This window comes from Pteropus vampyrus, unplaced genomic scaffold (genome assembly GCF_000151845.1).
Source record: "Pteropus vampyrus isolate Shadow unplaced genomic scaffold, Pvam_2.0 Scaffold440, whole genome shotgun sequence".
Lineage (NCBI taxonomy): Eukaryota > Metazoa > Chordata > Mammalia > Chiroptera > Pteropodidae > Pteropus > Pteropus vampyrus.
This window is the reverse complement of record NW_011889221.1, coordinates 1,195,203-1,203,886: the sequence shown is the minus strand read 5'-3', so window position 1 is coordinate 1,203,886 and position 8,684 is coordinate 1,195,203. Positions and strand designations below refer to the sequence as shown.

The 8,684-nt window shown below is 34.0% G+C and overlaps 1 protein-coding gene and 1 pseudogene across 1 annotated transcript in view; both read left to right on the top strand.

Annotated features, from left to right (window-relative positions):
- LOC105306496 (threonylcarbamoyladenosine tRNA methylthiotransferase-like) overlaps positions 1–8,684 on the top strand; it is a 68,171-nt gene that overhangs the window by 11,428 nt on the left and 48,059 nt on the right. The gene's annotated exons all lie outside the window — the stretch shown is intronic.
- LOC111732303 lies at positions 3,807–3,925 on the top strand (annotated as a pseudogene).

Genomic DNA, 8,684 nt, shown 5'->3' with positions numbered 1-8,684 from the left:
AAAAGATAAATGCACCCCCATGTTCATTATAGCATTATTTGCAATAGCTGAGATATGGAAATACCCTAAATGTCTGTCCATCGACAAATGAATGGATAAAGAAGATGTGGTGTACATGTACACACCCACTCACACAATGTGATACTGCTCAGCCTTAAAAAAAAAAAAAAATTGTGAAATCTTGCCATTTTCAACAACATGGATAGTGCTTGAGGGCATTATGCTACGTGAAAAAAGTCAAACATTGGAAGACACATTGGTGGGTGCCAGAAGCAGGGGGTACGGGGTAGAAGAAAGGAGTAGAGGGGGTCCAAAGGTAAAAAGAACAAAAGCAATCTAGGGAGGTAAGAGGTTGTAATACATGCAATAAGATTAGCTATGAGTTAATTGTTGAAACTACGTGATATTAAATTGAGTTCATTATGCTATTCTAAAGAAACAAAAAACAAAAACCAAGGACTACAAGGTTTACATTGTAGCAGATAGAATTTAGTTTATACCAGGAGTGTCTGAGCTATTCTTAGGGAGAAGCTATACTACACCACAAAACAAGCTGTATATAGCTTGATTGGGGGTTCCCTGATGAGATCTGATAGAGGATTTTTTGACAGAAAAGACTGTTCAAAACTACATTAGCAATTAAGAAAAGTTGTATAATACTTTGTTAAAAAGATTTTATAAAATATTATAGATGACTTAAGAAACTAGACCTGGAGACACCCTCAGGTAACTTTCTGGAGGCTGTTTTCTCTAAAAAGTAGACACTGTCATTCTCTGGAATTTTTTAAATCAAAATTAAAAATTAGATTTTATTAATTCTAGCTTCCCTTCTTCCTTCACAACTATACCACTTTAGTAATAAAAAAAATTAAAAACATTTTAAACTTTTCTATCTTCCACCATCCCTCTGGTTCTTTCTTTAATACAGAATACATTTATTTGTTTTTCTAAGAGATACATAAAGTAAACAACAAGTTTTAAGATGAATAAATAAATGTAGTAGAAAAAAATCTCACAGAAACAAAGCATATATATATATACAAATAAATCTAATAAAAAATGTATGAGATCTTTGTGATGAAACTGATTTTTTTTGAAGAACATGAAAGACACTGAAATTATAAAACAACACATTTCCAGGTAGGACAATTTAATATAATGTTAATGTCAACTCTCCCCATATTATTCTGTAGAATCAATATAATCTTAATCAAAAGCCCGACAAGGTTCTTTGATAAATTTTACTGTTAAACAGTAAACACCTCAATATAATAATTGATATGATAAAGTTAAAAGATAACCAACAAGCCAGGAAAAAGTATTTGCAATAATTGGAATTCAGTTGTTGTAACTCAACAGAGAAGTGGGCAAAGGCATTCAATAAACATATGAAAGGTGTTTTATCTCACTGGCAATTAGGAAAATTAAAATATATAACATTATAATTAATATATAACATTTAATTAAAATATATATTATAACAGAAATATTCACCTGTTTTACTGGTATAGTTTTTATTTTTAACTGATAATATACAATGTTGTTAGGTGTAGGAGAGAAACCCCTCATATTAAGTGGGAACATATAAATTGATCAAGCCATTTTGGGGGATAGCTTAGTTATATAGATGAAAATCATAAGCGTAGATACCTTCCCTCAACCTAGTAATTCCACTTAGAGAAATGCTCACCATGTGTCCAAAGAGGCATGTACTTTTGTTGTTAATAGCAAAAAAAATTAGAAACAAGCCAAATAAATGTCTATTAATAGAAAAGTAGCTAAATAAGTTTTGACATTTTTTATATGGCCTCCTGTGCGCTAATTTAAAAAACAAAGTATGGCATTATGTGGCAACTTTTTCCTGAGAACATGAGGAACCCTTGTAGGGTTTTAAGTGGAGGCATGGCACGGCCAGACTTGAGTTTTTAAAATCTCTCTCTAGACGATTATGAGAAATGAGTCAGAGACAGAAAATAGAGGCAAGAATCCCACTGCAAGCCTGTTAATCAGGTCAAGCATTGATGGAGAACCTATGATATGGCAGAGCCGAAACTGCTGTTACACAGCCAAAAAATACTCTTATGTGGCAATACATGTTTGTATTGTATTTTGAAGTACATTTGTTGGGCAGCTTCTTGGTGCAAGTGACTTTCCCAGGCAAGGATGATAAAATATCATCCTGACTGTAAAAGCTATTTACTAATAGGTTAAAATTATAAATCTATTAGTTTTATTAAGTTTGCTTTCCAAATGAGGCCTCTCACCCCCCTTTTTTGAAACAATAAAGCCGAAGTAGGTGACCATGCTAGTCTTTTTTGCTTGACTGTCAGGAATTTGTTAGAGAGAAATTCAGTGCTCAACTGCACTCATCATATAGCTTAAGCTTAAGGTACACAGTGGTCCCCGCTTTCCTTATCCACAGGGGATACATTCCAAGGCTCCCAGTGGATGCCTGAAGTCATAGATATTACCGAACATATGCTATGTTTTTTTCTATGTATGTATTCCTATAATAAAGTTTAATTTAGAAAGTAGGTATAGTAAGAGATTAACCACAATTAATAATAGAACAATTATAGCAATATACTGTAATAACAGTTATGTTAATGTGGGGTCTCACCCCCCCCCACACACACACACCCCAAAAACTGATTTGGTAGCTGAGACCGTGCCTAAATGACTACAGGCAGTGAGGGTATACTTCATGAGACACTGGACAAAGGGATGATTCACTTTCTGGTCATCATCAAGTGGTGGGGCTTGAGATTTCATGACGTACCTCAGAATGGCACTTGATTTAAAATTTACAAATTGTTTATTTCTGGAATTTTCCATTTAATATTTTCAGACCATGGTTGACCACAGGTAACAAACTGCAGAAAGCAAAACTACAGATATGTTGGGGGCAGTGGAGACTACTGTAATTAGCCCCAACTTTTTCTTCATAGATTTAATCTTTTTATTTTCAAAAGCTTCATGGTATGTTTGCCTTTTATTGTGCAATGATTATCCATTTTTAAAAACTTGACAGATTTAAAATTACTAATATTAAATGAACACTAAAGTTATCATTTTAGCCACATAGTCTCTTTGATCCCTTGGTGACTTTAAAGGTGCCATTTGACTTTTATTTCCTAGAGTTGTGAATATTTCATATTGGTTTAGCAAAGATCTTTTAATAAGAAAGGGGCCATTTTAACTCCACAGCATGTTACATGGTAGCTACCAGCTCCCCTGGATCAATTAAGCATTTGTAACATTACTTTAAAACTGCAACTTGACTTTAAAATTGAAGAGGTGTTGTTGCATGGTAGTTAATAGCTCGGACTCTGGAGCTAGCCCAGCGGGTCTGAACACAGGCTGTGCCTGCAAACACTTATCAGCTGTGGGACTGCGGGCAAAGGCACTTAGTCCTTCTGGCTCTCAGCCTCCTCTTGAGGAAGTCCCCACTGCCTGAGGTTGTTTTGAGCATTGAACTAGCTAATGTTTGTAAAGTGCTCACATAGATATTTGTTAAGTTAAAAATAAAAAGAAATTGTTCTTTCTTGGCATATGTCTTTAGATAGAATAGAAGTTTATTTCATTTAAGACTATGTGATAAGAAGAACATTAAACGTTGAAAGCTTTGGTGTTTGTTCTGATGCATGTAAATATACTTCTAAAAGAAAACAACATTTTTTTTATATACATTAATCAATTAAAACCAAAGATTGCTTCTGAGTGTTCATGGTGATGAATTTGGTGTTACTTTTGCAAGGCCAAGCAGTGAAACAGAGAAGTGAAAAGGCTAGCATTTAAAAAAAAATGTCTACGGCCATGCTATCCCGAACACGCCCGACCTCGTCTGATCTCAGAAGCTAAGCAGGGTCGGGCCTAGTTAGTGCTTGGATGGGAGACCGCCTAGGAAGACCAGATGCTGTTGGTGTGTAAAAAAAAAAAAAAAAAGTGCGAATAAGGCAAATGAGTATGCTAAATTTGCATCTCACCTCCCCAGTGATGAGATTTTTAATCTGCTTGGGTTTTTGTATTTTGAGTAAATTGTAGTCTAAATAAAGGAGTCAAAAATATTGCTTCGACTTCATATGTATAGATAGCTGCCTGCGCAGGACAACTGAGGCAAAGGGTCTTCTGCCCCTGTAATCTGAAAACATCTTCACAGGATGGAAGTTCATTTCTGAAAAGTAATCCTAACAGTCCCCTAATTATTAGAAAAGAATTATGATTTTAAAATCCACAACTCTGCTGTTCATTTGAATCATTTATATAAGCAAACCTTCTCCTTAAATTAGAATCATACAGAAATATACCTTTTTAGACTTTTGGATATTTTCTGTTAATTTAGGTAGACTTGAACAGAATGAAAAACTATTAAAAAAATTAGTAGTTGATAATTGGGCACAGGAATGGGGAGCATGGCAGAGGGAATGCAGTTAGCATTAATATGATGGCTAGGTGGAGGGGAGGGAAGGAGCAATGGGGGAGATCGTTTTATGACATTATAGATGTCTAACCAATGTACTGTATACTTAAAACTAATTTAAATAAATAAATTAAAAATAATGTCTATAAAATAAATCTTAAAGTTAGATCTTCCCTTTTACTTTCAAAGGTTTTTTTCTCCACTTTAATATACTGGCTTATTTCCATTTTTATGATACTTGGTTTTTATATATCATGATAATTATTTTTTGATAAATTGTACATCATCCACACACACACACACCCACAAATACACTTTATTTTGTAATGAGTATATCTATTCAAATACAAGGAAAAACTAGCTCTAGTTTGTAATGATTATGAATTTTTCGTAGATTTCATTTAATAGCCTAATTCTGTTTGAAAACTTCAATTTGTGATTTTTTTCTACCCTCTTTTTATTAACTACTAAAAACGAATACATGAGGATAGTATGTTTTTTGAACAAAACCAGAACACTTGATTTACAAAACGAAAGGCTTGATTTAAAGAGTATGATACGATCTTCAGCCTAGCTAACTAGTATTTAAGGTTTTCATCTGATTTTTTTTATAGCGAAGAGATACATTATAGAAAAAATGACAGCTAGATTTACTCAAACATTTGCTCTATAAGGAAATTGAAGAATCATCATTTACAGATATATTTGATAATTTTCCAAAAAAATAATGAGAGCCAGTTCATAGAGTAATAATTTATTCTTGATAAAAATTTTCTCAAAGCCTAGCAGCCTAACCAGAAATGTTGAATAAACCTCTACCACACTGGTCACTCACTAGCAGAGCACACAGCTTAGGGAGTGATTCTAGCCTGCCACACTTTTCTTGTTTTTTATAACCATACAGCATTTTGACTCTAAAATTGGAACAGGAATACTGTCACAATTAGTTTTACAAGTTAAGAAACTTATTCGTCAGTATTCCTGTTATTTTTTAACCTAGGACAGAGCAAACGATAGACTCATTAGAAAGGAAGTAATTTCTCTGCTGTTGATGTGGAACTGCTTGTCTTCCCTCAACTCTTTTCAGTGTAAGAAAAGGCCACAATACATTTGCAAAGAAGATCCAGGATTTTCAAACACAGGGGAGAGTTCAGGTTGCCCACAGGAATAGGGGGTAAAGGGGTGATGGGAAAAGGGAAAGAGAGAGAGAATGAACGAGGCCATAGTAGAAACATTACCTGAAGTAGGCTTATAAAACTATTTGCCCTGAATCAACAATTCACTATCATGAGTTTGCTTGTTAATAGTCAGATGTTTCCTTCATTTATCTGTCTGGAGCCCTGTTTAACCTCAAGACTAATGCTCAACACATCATGTGCTGAATGAGAAGATGCTTAATTAGGAGCAAGTTGTTCCTTGGGAACATTTCCCCTGTGTTGTCTAGGAAATTCTGGGGGTGAGGGATGTATTTTAATACTTAGCATTAAATTCATTTCATATTTTTTGCCTACTGGCTTTCTGGAAAGCTGAAGAATTTGGAAGTAATCATTTATTCATAATATATCTTTGTATTTTTAAGAATCAGAAATAAAAATTTTGTGACAATATTTTAAGCTATCCTTACCTTCATATAACCATGTTTAATTTGCTGCACAAGTCTCCGTCTATATATACTCCAAGTAACATTATTATCACTTTGCATTTTAGAATTTTCAAAAAAATGAAGTCACTCATCTTTACTGTTATAAACTATTTGACTTTGGCTAAGAGTACCTCTCTGTGCCTTAGTTTCCTTATATGTGAAGTGAGGATATCAGTGCCTACCCTGTGGAGTATTTGGTGAAGAAATAAGGTAAACTATTTCATCACCATAACAAAAGTAGTGATGCCTGTGCTCATAGCCTGGTGGATTAATAGAAGTAAGTAGTAGAATCAAATTTTCTCCATCTGTTTCTTGAACTTTCTCATGAATCTTCTCACCCACCTTCCCACCACCACCATTATGTGAAACAGTAAATCTGTGACCTTTTAGTTTTATGTCACTTTCCAGTCCCTGTGATACCAAAGAATATATCAACTGGAGTGCACCGATGGGCTCGGTAAATCACCTAATTATAGCTCCAAAAGTTTTTAGAAGCAAGCAGAAGTTAGCTGTCTCGTCCCAGTTGTAATTAATCTTCCACTGATTCCTATGAGGGCTCAAAGAGAGGCTCCCCAAACCAATCAGAAATAACTGTTAAGGATACTGGATTAACATTTTGGATTTTAAAACTTCTTCCCAAGTACTTTTTTGCCTAGATGTGAATGGTCTGTGGGGCTGCCAATTTTGCTTTATTACTTTTTATCCAGCTTATGTGTTCCCATAAAGGGAAGAAGTACGTCTTTTGAAGAACTTTTTGTAGTTTTGTCTTCTGATTGTGATTTGGTAAGCAAACAAATATCAAGTATCTGACTTTCTTTTTCTCCAAATCCCCTAATTTCTGAATTGTGAAAGTCCAGTGAATCTTTATCTTCCTGGGGTCAGTTTAGAAATCTAATCACAAATCGTATATGTTGATTTTTAAGACAGTGTTCTTAAGTCTGCATTTTGACATTAGTTCTGTATTTGATAGTTGTAACAATGGAAAGCAGAGAACTCTAGGTGACTATTTGGATGAAATATTTTAATTATTTTCCTTCTTTCTCTATTGATTAGTAAGTAAATGATGATAATGAAAATTCCTCTTCCATTTCCCATCTCTTTCTGCTTTACTGTAGTGTGTGGATATTATACTACTTATTTTCTCTTAGGAGCTTGTTTTGTGCTTTATTCCAGACACAAAATAAATAGCAAAGAGATGGTGTAGCATTGTATTCTGCAGAAAACACTAGGTAGGAAGCTTGGCCCTGAGAGCTAAATCTAACTCACAAAGTAGCCTTGAGCAAGTTACTTAAATTCTCTGTGTTCTTCATCTGTGAGTTGGAAAGAACAAAAGTATATGTGAAGATGAAAAATAAGGAGTTGTTATCAACATCCCTCACCACAGTGGTGCATTTGTTACAGTTAATGAACCTACGTTGACACATTCTTGGGAGAGGCTGTGCCCATATAGGGGCAGGAAGATATATGGGAAATCTCTGTACCCTCCTCTCAATTTTGTTGTGAATTTAAAAGTGCTCTAAAATAGTCTTTAATAAAAACCTAATAAATTGCTGTGTGAAATAAGATTGTTACAGCTGCTGTTCGTTATGAAAGTGATATCAAAAAAATACATTTTTCTGTGTCCCTTAGAAGAAATTATAGCATTAAATCCTTTGAGAATAACCTCACTGATGATTTGATTTTAATTTGGCAATTTTTCAAAAAGTATCAATGCATGATAATATAACTACAGAAATATGATTGTATGCTTTTTAAAAGAGCTCGTTCTTTCATTCACTTATTCAGCAGATATTTATTGAGAACCTACTATGAGCCAGGCGTGGTGTTCAGCACTAGGGATATAGCTGAAAATAAAAGAAACAAAATTTCTGATCTCATAGAGTTTGAAATCTTATGAGCTTTCATCTAGGTTATTTTCCTTAAAATATTTTAAGGTATCAGCTTGCTCAGGGTAAAGAGGGCACATTGCCCTGCTATAGTGCCATGTACATGTACTGTTCTTAAACTTCCCACTATCCTATGTACTTTTTAGTAACAGAGAATTGTTGTTTAGTATGATTCTGATATGTTAATGAAGAGGTATTCATTTACAAATAACTGTTTAATCTGTAATTAAAATCAGCAGCGCTTTAAAAAATACAGTTAAAATGCATAGTCACTGGCCTGCTGTATTGAATATGCAATTGCAAAACATTAAGAAAGCATATCCTATTTATCACTTTTAATGAATCTTTCACCCTGATCCCACTGTAAGCCTTTAATGGTATTCCTGTCATCTCATCCATATGCTTACAAAAGCAGTAACTGTTCTTGGTTCTGTGCATGCCTAAGTATAAAATCAAAATCTGTAGAGGTTTTTTTTTTTTATCACCTATAAGCAAGTTAAAAAAAAAAAACAAAACACATACACACACTATTACCATATCCTCAGTAAGATGATGGGACCCTGACCATACCCTAATGTTTGCTTAGCAATCTGAAATTCATATATGCAAAAGGAATTTTTCTTATCCTTTTGAAAGAAGAATGATGAATATTTATAGAGCCTTAACTCTTTCAGGCAGGCATAAGATCATGTTTTAGAAATGACAAGAAGCTGCTTAGGGTTTTTTTTCCCCCATC